This window comes from Mytilus trossulus, chromosome 2 (genome assembly GCF_036588685.1).
Source record: "Mytilus trossulus isolate FHL-02 chromosome 2, PNRI_Mtr1.1.1.hap1, whole genome shotgun sequence".
In the NCBI taxonomy this organism is placed as follows: Eukaryota; Metazoa; Mollusca; class Bivalvia; order Mytilida; family Mytilidae; genus Mytilus; species Mytilus trossulus.
In genome coordinates, this window is record NC_086374.1 from 60,416,613 (window position 1) to 60,431,530 (window position 14,918).

The window sequence follows — 14,918 nt, forward strand, 5'->3', positions numbered from 1 at the left end:
AAATATATAGTCAGCCATATTACACATAAGGTTGCAACCATTTGATTTTCTGGGGGGGGGGCTATGGGTTTTTTTTTCCTGTGCAAACTTTTTTTTTCGCCTTTGGCGAAGAACAATATATTTTTTTAGCGACAAACCAAAAGCATTTTTTTTCTCATGGTCCAAAACAAATTATTTTTTCACCAAAACCTGGAAACAAACTTTTTTTTCCAAAAAAAACCATAGCCCCAGCCCCCCCCCCAAAATCAAATAGTTGCTGCCTAAAAAATGTCAAATTCATGTCCTAACAAGAATGTGTTCAAAGTACCCAACATAGATGCCCCCACTCGCATTATCATTTTACATGTTCAATGGAACATGAAATTGGGTAAAAAGTCTTCTTTGGCATTAAAATTAGAAAGATCATACCATAGGGAATGTGTGTACTAAGTTTCAAGTTGATTGGACTTCAACTTCATCAAAAACTACCTCGACTAAAAACTTTAACCTGAAACTTGCACTTTCCTTTTCTATTTTAATTGGACCGTGAAATTGGGGTCAAAAGTCTAATTTGGCTGTAAAATTAGAAAGATCATATCATAAGGAACATACATACTAAATTTCATGTTGATTGCACTTCAGCTTAAAAAAAACCTACCTTGACCAAAAACTTTAACCTGAAGCGGGACAGACGGACGAACAGTACGACAAATGGACGAACAGACCAGAAAACAAAATGCCCCTCTACTATCATAGATGGGGCATAAAAACACCCTGGTTATTGAACCTGAAATATAGGGTAAAATGTATAATGAAACACCATGAGGCATCTGCATACAGATATGGAGCTATCGAGCCTCTTCTACAGTTTGCATAATTATGATTTTACATAAATCCTTTTAGCATTATAGTCACCTATTAACAGCATTGGTAGCTATATGATGGTAATCAGCAAACACAATGATCAATTCTGTAAGGTAGTGCTTAAAGCATCGTTTATTTTGGGTCTTATTCAAACCAGCAAAGAAATTACACAAAAAATTCTTAAAAAAGTTGAATGATGATGATCGACACCTAATGGAAATATAAATCATCTGCATGTGTGTAATACCGTGGACCACAGAAATCTCTCCCCCTTTACTTATCCAAATTCAAATGAAATGAGGCTTGTTTTTCAAATATATTTTATTTACCAATTATCATTATTATGATATATCACAATGATACAAAATATCCAAATGAAACCAAACACAATCTGCTTTTGTTAGGTGTGTACGAATATCAAAAAACAAATTGATTCTAGAGATATGATTTTGGACACGTCTGTAAATTATCTCTACAATAAAAAGGAGGAAAAGGATCTGCATCATGGGTTTTGTATCATTAGCATAATATTACATTTATACAAAATAAATGTTGACATTGATATGTTTGTTTATCCATCTACAACTTTAACCCACAATTATCAAGATTAAATGGGACTTTCTCTAAACTTTCAAATAATCTTCAGTATCTGCCAACACTGTGTTCCATTGTTTTCACTTCAAAAAGGTTGGGAAAACCCAAAATTTCATTATAATAAATTAAAAAACATACTGCCTTTAGTACAGAAAATCAGCTGAAAGTTTCAATGAAAATCTACCAAGCTGTGGATGAGAGCTGATGATGGACAAACAGACAAACAATACAAATCTTCTTTAACACCCCATTTCAAAGGCATATTTATGGGGATGTCTCCTCTCCCTGTTGCGGGAAAAATTTTGTTTAATCAATTGCGCTGGCCCCCTATAAGAAAGTCCTTTAGGACCCCGCAAAATTTAAGTTTTAATGATTCATCAATTAAAAAACAATAATTGAATGCAAATGGAATACAAATAATATAAATAAAAAATATCCAATTTGAAACTCAATACAGGAAAAAAAAACAATTTGTTTACAACTCATTCTGCCACAAGATTACTGTCTAAGGATTCTACTAAAAAAAGATAGTAACAGTTCAGCCACGGTTTGCAGGATATTGTCTGAAGATTGTACCACACAAGGCAGCAAAGGTGACACTTTCAACTGAAAAGAAATAAAGTCAAGTTTTAATTATTGTTTGATTTCGAATTAATTATTATTCTGGAATATAATAACATTTAATGTGCAATTTTTCAAATAAAAAAAGAACCTGATATCACTGAATGTGAAATATAAAAAATAGAAGATGTGGTATGATTGCCAATGAGACAACTCTCCACAAGAGACCAAATGATACAGAAATTTAAAACAACTATAGACTTTATGACCATCGACAATGAGCAATGCCCATTAACCATTATGCAGTCAACTATAAAAGATTCCCAAAATGACATCTGTAAAACAATTCAATCAAGATAACTAATGGCCTCATTTACGTACAAAAAATGAACAAAAAACAAATATGTAACACATCAACATACAACCCCAGAAACAGGCTACTGAAGACAAAAATAAACTTTCCAAACTTTTCTGAGACTTAAGGTGGTACCTTACACTACAGGGAGATAACTCTGTAAAATCAGCTAAACGTTTTAATTACGTTGTGTTATTTAGGGAGGATTAAGCTTTTTAATGATCAAAAGTAGTGTTTGTAAAACTGCTATATAAGGCCAGGATTTTTTAATTTGTTGGTTTACGGATCCGCCGACCCGATTTTGCCGATTTCCAAAATAAAAATAAAATCGAATTTTCAGGATTTTTTTTATTCTCGCCGATTCTAACAAATGCATTATCCCTGAAAAATAATTAAAATATCCTTTTCTATGAAATGAAATGCATTAATCACTAACAGAAGTGATGACACTTTCTGTTGTGAAAATTGAAACTCTCAGTTTACGTTTCTAAAAATAGACAAATCACTTATTAATGACCTTGAAATGTCGTTTGCGCAAATAATTTTGCGGAACGAATTTTTCCTTTGTTTAAAACCAATTACACAATAAGTTCGTTTCCCTTATTTGTCACCAGTCCGTAAGATGCATGTTCTCATATAAATAGACTTGTCCAAATGTGGACCAGTGGAAGTTCAAGACATCAAGTTAAAATACTGAATTTTAACAAATCATTTGATATTTTCTTGTTTTATAGATAATAAAAAAATATCGTTCATTTGGATAAAAAACGGGAATGCATGACAACAGATTATTTAACCTCATCTTCTCGTTTTTCCAGTGGACTAGTCTATTACGTTTTTGACACGTGTGTTGAAACTTATTTCGTACGACGTTTTACTTTTTTTTTAATCAGTTTTCGTGCTTATTATTTTTCACCAAGTTTTGATTAAAAGTTAAGTCAAATAACTAACGTAAATCTGTTTTTCTTGTTTGTGTAATGACGATTTAATTTCGTCTTGTCAGTGTACCCCCCTTTTTTTTTACGGGAAATTATTAGACAATGTCATGCGATGTTTACAGCTGAGCAATAATATTTCATTAAACTAATATTTAAGAACAATGAAAAAATAGTATGACAAACATATTATTAGGAAGGTGAAATATATTTTTATTTTGCATATCAGTTTTCTGTCTTGAAAGATCTTTTTTTTTCTTTTTTTTTTCCGACCGACCGACCCGACTTTTTCATGGAGAAAATCCGTAAACCAACAAATTAAAAAACCGTGGCCTAATCAGTGTAATTTATCTGATAAAATAGTTCGTTCAACGTTTTTGAAATTTTTATATTTTTGTCAAAGGGTCAAAAGTAATACTTTGTCAAAATTTTATGAAAATATAAACGAGCCAAATTAATTTTAGTGAAAGTGTTGGGTACCACCTTAACATCAATTTTCCATGAGTAATTATGTGAAATATTTAACATGATGAATGCAGAAGCTGCTGATAAATTCACTAAACAAAAAGTTAAAATAATTGAATACGGTATATTATTTGTTGTTTAGTTGACACTTACTCCACACAAAATTTATGTTAAAAATGTAGGAATAAAATTCTTTTGAAAGTTGAAACGAATATATGAACCACTGAATGTAAGGCAGTTATTATGGATCTTTTTATAAAAGCTATTTTTTTACTTGATATCAGGTTATATCCCCTTCATATTTCTTGTTCAGGAAAGGGACAAAAAATCAGTAAAAATGGATACCTAGATATCTAGGGGCATAGATACATGTATAATTAAAATTTAAATTGTTTGTTGATTAATAAATTCTCACCTTATACAGCTCTCTTTACTCCTCAAGCAAGTTACCCAAAGGAAACTTGTGATGCTAACCTGTAAAACAAAGTTCAAGGTCAGTTATTCGCAACTTTAAAAAATATATATAGTTCATAATAATTGATTAAAAGTTCTCGAATAACATACAAAATTCTGTGAGAAAATAATTGGTATTCAAAATCAAACTAATGGTTATGTTTTCTGCTCTTTGCATGTTTTTTTTATCTCTCCAACTCATTCTCGATTGCTATTTTCAATTCTACTAGAACACACCCGCGAAATCGCGGGCATTCAGAGCGTAGTTGAAAGTATGTAAAGTGTTGTTGGAAGAACAAATATTGAATGACTGAAGAATTTCAGCAAAAGTATCATAAGTCAAAGGTTATTGGGGTCAGGAAAATGTGTTTTTTTCATTATCCCTCCTCCTTTATTTTCAAAATTCCCAATTTTGGGTTTCTATCAATTACAATATGACCATAATAAATTTAGTGGGGAATTTAAGCAAAAGTATCATAAGTCATAGGTTATTGGGGACAGGAAAATGTATCTTTTATATCCCTCCTCCTTTATTTCCAAAATTCCCATTTTTTGGTTTTCTATCAATTTTAATATGAACATATTACATTGAGTATGTTACAAACATTTAAGTAACTGAGGATCCTGTAATTCAGTGGTTGTCGTTTTTTTTATGTGTTACACATTTGTTTTTCGTTTTTTTTTTGTGTACATGAATAAGGCCGCTAGTTTTCTGGTTTGGATTCTGTTACTTTGTCAGTTCGGGGCCTTTTAAAGCTGAGTATGCGGTATGACTTTGCTTGTTGTTAAAGGTCGAACGGTGACCTATTGTTGTTAATTTCTGTGTCATTTTGGTTTCTTGTGGAGAGTTGTCTCAACATGGCTAGCATACCACATCTTCTTTTTTTTTGTAACCAATGAATTTTGTAAAAGATTTAATAACTGGAGAATTTCAGAAAAGGTATCAAAAGTTCACTTGAATAATTGTAGTGCTTATCTGTTATGAACATTCATTACTATATAAATATAGTGTATTTACTTTCAATTTGAAGTTTACTAATCGATCCATGGTGGTCATTGATATAGTATACAAACCCTCTCTATTTAATAAACTATGTGACCGCCGTGGATAGTAAACTTGAAAATGATAGCAGATAGAATTCTTAAAATACAGTATACAGAAAAATGCAAACCGGAAGTCTAATCAGACTTAAAATTTCGTCCAATGACGGGACAATATCCGGATGCCTTTTTCTCATTTTTCTCCCAAAATAACTCAATCTGAATAATGATATGAATGGATGACAAATGCGACTATGTACTGTACCTATAGAACACAAACGCGTGTTGATTAATTTATTGTGGAAAGAAGAGAAGCGACACCAAAAATGAGGTCTTCTCGTTTAATAGTATAGATTAAGTTTGCAATACAAAAATAAACTTGTACTTTATCATATAGTATAATATTTCAAACCTTTAAAAAAACAATTGATATCAATTACTATTAAATTATGAAATAACTAAAAGCTTGTATACCTACCATCATGTTAACAATATACAATTATGGCCCTTAGGAAAGGTGAATATCCAAAATTGTCAACCCTTAAAAGGTTATTTCCCTAAGGGCGAAGATTTTTTTAAAAAGTGTAACAAAATTATGCCTTGTCACATTTCTTATGAATTTGTCTTATACTATCATTTTCTGTATGTTAACTTGATACCTAAGGTACAAAACAATTCAATTGAATACAAGTTGTTGTTCACATCCATTTGTATTTTTGTGCATCTGATGAGTTGAGCCTTTTTCAACTGATTTTTATAGTTTGTTCTTATGTTGTACTGTTATACCACTGTCCCAGGTTAGGGGGAGGGTTGGGATCCTGCTAACATGTTTAACCCCGCCACATTATTTATGTACATGCTTGTCCCAAGTCAGGAGCCTGTAATTCAGTGGTTGTCGTTTGTTTATGTGTTACATATTTGTTTTTCGTTCATTTTTTTAGCTCACCTGGCCCGAAGGGCCAAGTGAGCTTTTCCCATCACTTTGCGTCCGGCGTCCGTCGTCGTCCGTCGTCGTTGTTAACTTTTACAAAAATCTTCTTCTCTGAAACTACTGGGCCAAATTAAACCAAACTTGGCCACTATCATTATTGGGGTATCTAGTTTAAAAAATGTGTCCGGTGACCCGGCCAACTAACCAAGATGGCCGCCATGGCTAAAAATAGAACATAGGGGTAAAATGCAGTTTTTGGCTTATAACTCAAAAACCAAAGCATTTAGAGGAAATCTGACATGGGGTAAAAATGTTTATCAGGGCAAGATCTATCTGCCCTGAAATTTTCAGATGAATCGGTCAACCTGTTGTTGGGTTGCTGCCCCTGAATTGGTAATTTTGTGGAAATTTTGCAGTTTTTGGTTATTATCTTGAATATTATTATAGATAAAGATAAACTGTAAACAGCAATAATGTTCAGCAAAGTAAGATCTACAAATAAGTCAACATGACCAAAATGGTCAGTTGACCCGTTTAGGAGTTATTGCCCTTTATAGTCAATTTTTAACCATTTTTCGTAAATTAAAGTAATCTTTTACAAAAATCTTCTCCTCTGAAACTACTTGGCCAAATTAATCCAAACTTGGTCACAATCATCATTGGGGTATCTAGTTTAAAAAATGTGTGGCGTGACCCGGTCAACCAACCAAGATGGCCGCCACGGCTAAAAATAGAACATAGGGGTAAACTGCAGTTTTTGGCTTATAACTCAAAAACCAAAGCATTTAGAGGAAATCTGACATGGGGTAAAAATGTTTATCAGGTCAAGATCTATCTGCCCTGAAATTTTCAGATGAATCGGTCAACCCATTGTTGGGTTGCTGCCCCTGAATTGGTAATTTTGTGGAAATTTTGCAGTTTTTGGTTATTATCTTGAATATTATTATAGATAGAGATAAACTGTAAACAGCAATAATGTTTAGTAAAGTAGGATTTACAAATAAGTCAACATGACCGAAATGGTCAGTTGACCCGTTTAGGAGTTATTGCCCTTTATAGTCAATTTTTAACCATTTTTCGTAAATCTTAGTTATCTTTTACAAAAATCTTCTCCTCTGAAACTACTGGGCCAAATTAATCCAGACTTGGCAATCATCATCTTTGGGGTATCTTGTTTTAAAAATGTGTCCGGTGACCCGACTATCAAATCAAGATGGCCGCCACAGCTAAAAATAGAACATAGGGGTAAAATGCAGTTTTTGGCTTATAACTCAAAAACCAAAGCATTTAGAGCAAATCCAACACGGGGTAAAATTATTAATCAGATCAAGATCTATCTGACCCATAATTTTCAGATGAATCTGACAACCCATTGTTGGGTTGCTGCCCCTGAATCGGTAATTTTAAGGAAATTTTGCTGTTTTTGGTTATTATCTTAAATTTTATTATAGATAGAGATAAACTGTAAACAGCAATTATGTTCAGCAAAGTAAGATTTACAAATAAGTCAACATGACCGAAATTGTCAATTGACCCCCTAAGGAGTTATTGTCCTTTATAGTCAATTTTTAACAATTTTCATAAAATTTGTAAATTTTTATTAACATTTTCCACTGAAACTACTGGGCCAAGTTCATTATAGATAGAGATAAATGTAAGCAGCAAGACTAGTAAAGTAAGATTTACAAACACAAATTTTGTCATGAATCCATCTGCTTCCTTTGTTTAATATTCACATAGACCAAGGTGAGCGACACAGGCTCTTTGGAGCCTCTAGTTTACATAAATAAGGCCGTTAGTTTTCTTGTTTGAATTGTTTTACATTGTCTTATCAGAACCTTTTATAGTTGACTATGCAGTATGGGCTTTGCTCATTGTTGAAGGCTGTACAGTGACCTATATTTGTTAATGTCTGTGTCATTTTGGTCTTTTGTGGATAGTTGTCTCAATGGCAATCATACCACATCTTCTTTTTAATGTGTTATAAAATTGTTCAGCATTGATGTAGATGTCCTCAAAATCAAACCCATTATAAACAAATAATTTAAAATGCCTATAATAAAATGATCATTAGTTTTGTGGAATATTTCAACTCACCACATATTTTTCATGGTAAGGCCTCAGACTGGGTTGAAGATTTAATTAACCATCTTCCTTAAGAGCTGCTATCCTAACCTGGAAGGTGGTTTATGTCCTCATCTTATTGTCCATTTGCTTTCAGAAATAACATTATGTAAAAATAAATATCAGATGCACTTTTTAAGTCTTTTGAAATTTCACCTAATCAATTGTAGTTACCCACAATTTCTCCCACCCTCCAAATCTATTATCTATAGCTAGAGCTCTGCTTACATTTTTTTTTATTTACAGAACTCTAAATAATAGTAATTTTAGCAAGTATACATCTGATATTTAAAGAAAATGTGTACAAAAGTGAATATTTTAATTAAAAAAGTTATATTCCATATAAACACTCAGGAAATTTCAAGTATAATGAGTATAACAAAGGAATTACCTCCCTTTTGTCCTGAAAATTTCACCCTGTTGAGACTCCACACCCTTTAAATATTTAACAATACTAAATTTGTATAATTAAAATAAAGAAATAATAATATGTAAAAACTACAACACATTTCAATAAAGGGATGCGCTTTAGCACATGATACGGCCGTTGCTCTTTTAAGTTTCACCAAAACTGCATAAAATCCCCCTTTTTAAGTATAAAAATTCATTACTTAAGAAAACGTAAAATCTAAAATTAATAAAAAGGGAAAGGGAGCTTATGTCAATAGATATAAACAATTCACCAAAGTTTCATGGACATTGGTGAAAGCCTTTTGGAGTTATTGTCCAGGTGTGAAAAATCCCCCTTTTTTATGAATAAAGCCCCATAAATCCAAAACTTAAAATCTGGAATTTATAAAAATTGAAAGGGAGCAATAACAAAATGTATATAAAAATTCAGGAAACTAAAAAAAAACACTTTACATATTTTTTTTTAGATTCTCCATTCTAAACCAACTGGAGGCCTTTTGACTAGACAGACCATTATTAAGTTGACAAGTAAAATTTGTCTGTTCATTTCATTTTCAAAGTAAAAATGAAATAGAGATACAGGGGGTGGGGGAATAACGAAGAAGATCTAACAATTGTAAATACAAACTTCCAATCTAATTGAAAATGGAGAATCTTTACACCTTTTTTTTTTTTTTTTTTTTTTTTTATAAAAAATTACATTTTTTGAAATATATACAAAAAAAATTTGAATTACATTCTTCAGTTTTATCACATAATCATTGCTGCAGCCACAGCTTCCTGAAATAGAAATAAACATTCTTAAACATATTTGTCAAAACAAGATCAAACCGATATACCTATTTATACAATTATTAGCAAAAAAGGATGATAAAATCAATGGTTGATGTGCATCATGTTTATTTTCCTTTATTAGTTGTATGAATTAATGCATTGGTTTTCTAGTTTGAAACTGTTTCACATTTTGTTATGTTCAGGTAGGGCCTTTAAAACTGTACTGTAAAACCAGAAATTATTGCATGCTATTCTTGTGATTTTTTTTCAACAAATGGACAAATATGCAAGATAAATAATCCCAAGATTTCAGAAAAATCTGGCCTCAAAGTTTTGCATTAGAGATTAGATTTATAAATACAAGTTCCTATTGTGATATTCAACCAGTTGCATTATTTACATTCATATAGGTTTTGCTCATTGCTGAAGGTCCTACAGTGATTGTAATTTGCTTCTCTTATTGATAGTTGAGTAGTTGGCAATCTTATAACATCTCTTTATTCTTAAATACCCAATCCAGATTACCAGTATAATTAAAACTATTAATTTGGAAAATATTTCAAAATACATGTGTTCATAAAAAAATACATGGTGAATTTAAAAGTTCATTAATCAATATTTTAGTTTCTTACCATAAAATTCAGCTCCAATGGCCGTTTCCCAGCTTCAATCCTTGCAGACAAGCTGTGGTGCTAACCTGAAATATAAAATACAAAATTGTTTTAAAGGATAACTTCTGAAATACTGTATCTATGATATATAAAATGGGTTATATATGCGATAGGTTTTGAGAACATTGGTTAGACATCAATCCAACAACACAATTCAATCCTAAAAGGAGTAGGCTTAAAAGGGTTAAGTTGGCCCTAAGATTTTTTTTTTTTTTTTAAATCAAGCCAAAATACTACAAATTTAACATATATATTGTTCTGGTATCATTATTGATACAAAATAAACACTTAATTTTGGCACCTGACACTATAAACTATTAAGTTATGACATCTTGATTATGCAATTCTGGTGTATTCGCAAAAGCGCCAATTAAGGTCCAATTTTTCACAATTCAGAACAGTTTTTAGCATATCCAGTAATAGTTTACGTCTTTTTATTTATATACATGTATTACCCTTGGTTCCTATAAGTTACGAAACATTTTGGATCAAAGGTATTCTTTAAGCTTTTAGGTAAGAAAATTCACAAAATTATAGCATTTTGATAATATCTCCCAATATAGCTAATTATGGAGACTACAATGTATTATAAAGAAGCGATTTATTTTAAGTCACATTAAGTTTCTTGAAATATATCCATTTAAGATCCAAATTGGGGCCCCTTTGATATTCTATGATAAAAGTTGAAATTTAAAATCTATTATAAGGCCATACTTTGCCAAGAGACCATTGTCATATGATACTGATAAAATAAAAACTATATACTGTTGAGCAAACTCTTATAAACCTTTAACCCTAAAAAAGTCAGTATTCATTTTAAAATAATCTTATTTATAGATTATTTTTTTTTAAACAGGATTAACAATACTGGTACCTACCTACATATTAGCTGTATTTGACCACCAAGTCTTATTCCCACACCATGAAAACATGCCACAGAAAGTACCTAAAAAGAAATTAACACATTTATTAATTTTACAAACCAATTTCTATGTCAACCTAAAGATTGATTTGCACATTTTTCTGATTTCTTACTTCAAGTACCAATAGTATAAAATCCACATATTTTGTAAAGATTGAAAAACAAACAAAAGTAGTCAAGGTTTATGATTTGAATTCTGCACTCAACTAATTTGAATAATGAAAATGAGTTGTCTCCCATTGAATGAACAAATCTTGCTGTTAATTGTGCTAGTCTCCCCTTGAAAGTTAATTCCTATCTTAGAATTTACTCCTGCAATTGTAATAGAAATTCTTGTTAATGTACAATCAAGGGGTACAATCAAAATTACGTGATGGATATACACACACCGGAAGTTACAGTCGAACTCGCCGCTTGAAAGGTTAGTAGTTGCATTTTCTTGTTTATATCAATTAAATTTTGATTAATAAGTTGGCACACCGAATGTCAGATAGTATGTAGTTTTAAAATACACAATTGTTTTTGCTAGAAAGCCTGCAGTTATTGAAAACACTTCGACACAGTTCCAAATTTTCAACGAATTTTTGTGTCGAAGTGTTAGCATTAACTGCACAATTTCCAGCAATGATAATTGTGTATTTCAAAACTAGATAGTATCCGACATTCCGTGCACTACCTTATTTATTAAATTTCATTGATATAAACAAGTAAATACGCTCGACTGTTACTACCTGTGTGTGTATATCCATCACGTGATTTTGATTGTACCCCTTGACAATGGTATCCCAAAATATTAAACTGGTAAATAAATTATTGAAAGATGTTTTTCAAGCAGAAAATAAGGATGAATATGTTCATTTAACAAATATTTCTAGAAAATGTATAGAAATTGTTTGACTTCAATAAACTTGCCTTCTCAATTTCATGGTAAAGCCTCAGCCTTGGTTGAAAATTTTATTGACCATCTTCCTTAGAGCTGCTCTCCTGGCTGCCAGAGTGGCTGTCATCATTATCTTAATTGCAATCTTTTCGTTTTTGGTCCATTATTTATAGAAATAAATAAAAAAAATATCAGATGCACTCTCAATTAATCACGTTTCTTGAAAATTTCACCAAATCAATTCTACCGATAGTGTCCCATAATTTCTCCCACCCTTAAATCTATTATCTGGAGCTCTGTTTACATTTTTTTTTTATATACAGAACTCTGAATAATAGTCATTGTTAGCTAGTATACATCTGATATTAAACAAAAAACTTATACATATGAATATTTAAGTAAAATAATAAATTTAAAAGAATGAGGAGTTAAACAGGGGAATAATTTATTACCTCCCTTTGCCAAAAATTTCACCTGTTTAGACTCCACATCATTGCTATATCTAACAAAAATACAAGATGGTATAGCTATAATAAATAATAAATAATTTGATATAAATTATTTAAATAATTAACAAAAATATTTAGTACATCATTGTTCACCTAGGTGGTTCACTTCCATTACTCCGATTTTCTCAACCAATTCAAAAAATGGACACCAAGATATATAACAAATCTTGCTTATTGTGGCATTTAACACTAAAAATCTGAATTAATCTTTTCTCACCAAGATGTGTTTTTTTCTATGCTTCTTGTGAAATAATCTTTTTTATAGCTAAAAACACTGCAAAAAATAACAAACTAATGAAGAAAAAAAGAGATACATCCAACAAATCAGAAAACCAAAATGTACATTTTAACAAAATAACATTATTTTTCTTTTTTTTTTTAGATTCTCCATTTTTAACCTTCTGGAAATGTTTGATAACACATTGACCATAATTAAGATATCAAAAGTAGGTCTAAAAGTAAAATCGGAAAATTATGAAGTATCAATTTAGCCAACAACTTCCAGCTTTGTTGAAAATGGAGAATCTTTACAATTTTTAAATTTTTTTTTGGTAAAAAAATATGAACATTTTTTAAAACATACACAAAAATAGTCTGAATTACATTCTTTTTGGTTTCAGTTGTATTGCACAATAATTTCCTGCAGCCACAGTTGAAGTCACCTGAAAAAGAAATATACATTCTAATATCTTTCAGAACAATATGCAATGCAAAGGAATAAGTAACTAGTTAATAAATGCACTTATGATGCATAGAACAATAGAACATTGCTTTTACTTTGCTTTGAAGTGATTCTGTAGACTGAATTTACAAACAACCAGTCTTCAGTAGCAAACAAGGGATGACAAGTAGTTGGTTGTTGTTCGACGTATTTATAGATTATCGTTGAGATGACCAATGATAATCTGTTTATCGCTATTTTACCTATGACGACCTTGTCAATTTCAATGTCAATTTTGTTAGCAACGCCACGTGGTCTCCTTAGTTTCTAGCAATAATTTTTCCATCTCAAGCGAGAAGCATGATATGAAAATTATCACAAAAAAGATCAAAGGAAAAATGCACAAAATAGCGATAATTGTTATTATTTCATGGTTTCATTATAAATCAAGCTGTTGGTTTTCTTGTTTGAATTGTTTCACATTTTGCCATGTTTCTAACTTTTAAAGTTAACTGTAAGGTATATGTTTGGCTCATTGTTGAAGGCCATAGTGACCATTTGTTGCTTACATATCATTTGGTCTCTGGGAGATAGTTGTTTCAGTGGCAATCATACCACATGATGGTCCACATCCCATTCATTATACAATGTATATACGGGAACAATTTTAGAAAACTTACAGATAGTAAGATTTTCTAAGTAACTGAATAATTTTTTTATTTCCTTTATTTATCTTGATACCTCCCTTTAGATTATATCACAGTTATAGTTCAAGAAAAAATAAAGTTTACTACGTCTCAAGATCTGCATAATTAAAATATAATACTTCTTTGCATAACATTCTAGGGTATTTACATGTTCTTGGCTAAATGACTCATTAATTTATGTATTGGTTCTTACCATATTAGTCAGCTCCAATGGCCATTCTCAGCCTCAATCCTTACAGACAAGCTGATGCTAATCTGAAATATAAAGTGTTAAGTCTTACCAGAATGGTTTCAAAAGATCACTGTTACCATATGAAATTATAAAGAAATAGGTTATATATGTGTAATAGAGGCTGAGAACATATATTAACTAGATAGCAATCCAACAAACTAAATAATTAGGTTCGATATTCAAAATTACGTTATGTTTGTACTGATAAAAAAAAATATGCGTAAACTAGAAACCAAACTCTTACAAACTTTCAAGCCTGAACCACATAAAATTTAAAAAGAATATTTATAAAACATTTATTTTATTCGAAACTGTATACTGGCACCTACCTATATACTAGCTGTATTAGACCTCCAAGTCTTATTCCCACACCATGAAAAAATCTCACAAAAAAAACCTGAAATATATGAAAATTTACAATTTATATACTTTATATTTCAATTTCCCTGACATTTACCAAACATTATTCCAATTTCTTACTATAACATAAATAACTGTAAAATCAATATAAAAGATTAAAATCAAAAACAGTAAGTCTTAAGTTTATTGATTGAATTTTCAACTCCACAAAAATAATAATTTAAATATATTCCATTGTTTATAAAGGTAAATTATGAATTATCTCCCATTGAATGGCAAAAATAACATTTTACATTAGCAACATCAACTCTATCATATGCCCTTAATATACAATTTTTATCAAATTACTGATTGTATAGCAAATGTTTGGCTTAATTAAACTTGCCTTCTTATTTTCTTGGTGAAGCCTCAGACTTGGTTGAAGATTTATGTAACCATCTTCCTTGGAGCTGCTGCCATGGCTACTTTTCATGCTTTTCAACATAATTC

The 14,918-nt window shown here is 30.9% G+C and overlaps 3 long non-coding RNA genes across 3 annotated transcripts in view; 1 reads left to right on the forward strand and 2 right to left on the reverse strand.

Annotated features, from left to right (window-relative positions):
- LOC134707685 (uncharacterized) overlaps positions 1-14,918 on the forward strand; it is a 29,067-nt gene that overhangs the window by 8,767 nt on the left and 5,382 nt on the right. The window lies entirely within an intron of this gene.
- Positions 1,207-11,539, reverse strand: LOC134707683 (uncharacterized). The gene is made up of 6 exons (XR_010105752.1): positions 11,194-11,539; positions 11,037-11,104; positions 10,120-10,184; positions 8,276-9,493; positions 4,169-4,227; positions 1,207-2,043 (listed from the first exon to the last, which is right to left on the reverse strand). It is a non-coding gene; the product is annotated as an uncharacterized LOC134707683 (long non-coding RNA).
- Positions 11,998-14,471, reverse strand: LOC134707684 (uncharacterized). Its single transcript, XR_010105753.1, has 3 exons — positions 14,399-14,471; positions 14,031-14,092; positions 11,998-13,131 (listed from the first exon to the last, which is right to left on the reverse strand). It is a non-coding gene; the product is annotated as an uncharacterized LOC134707684 (long non-coding RNA).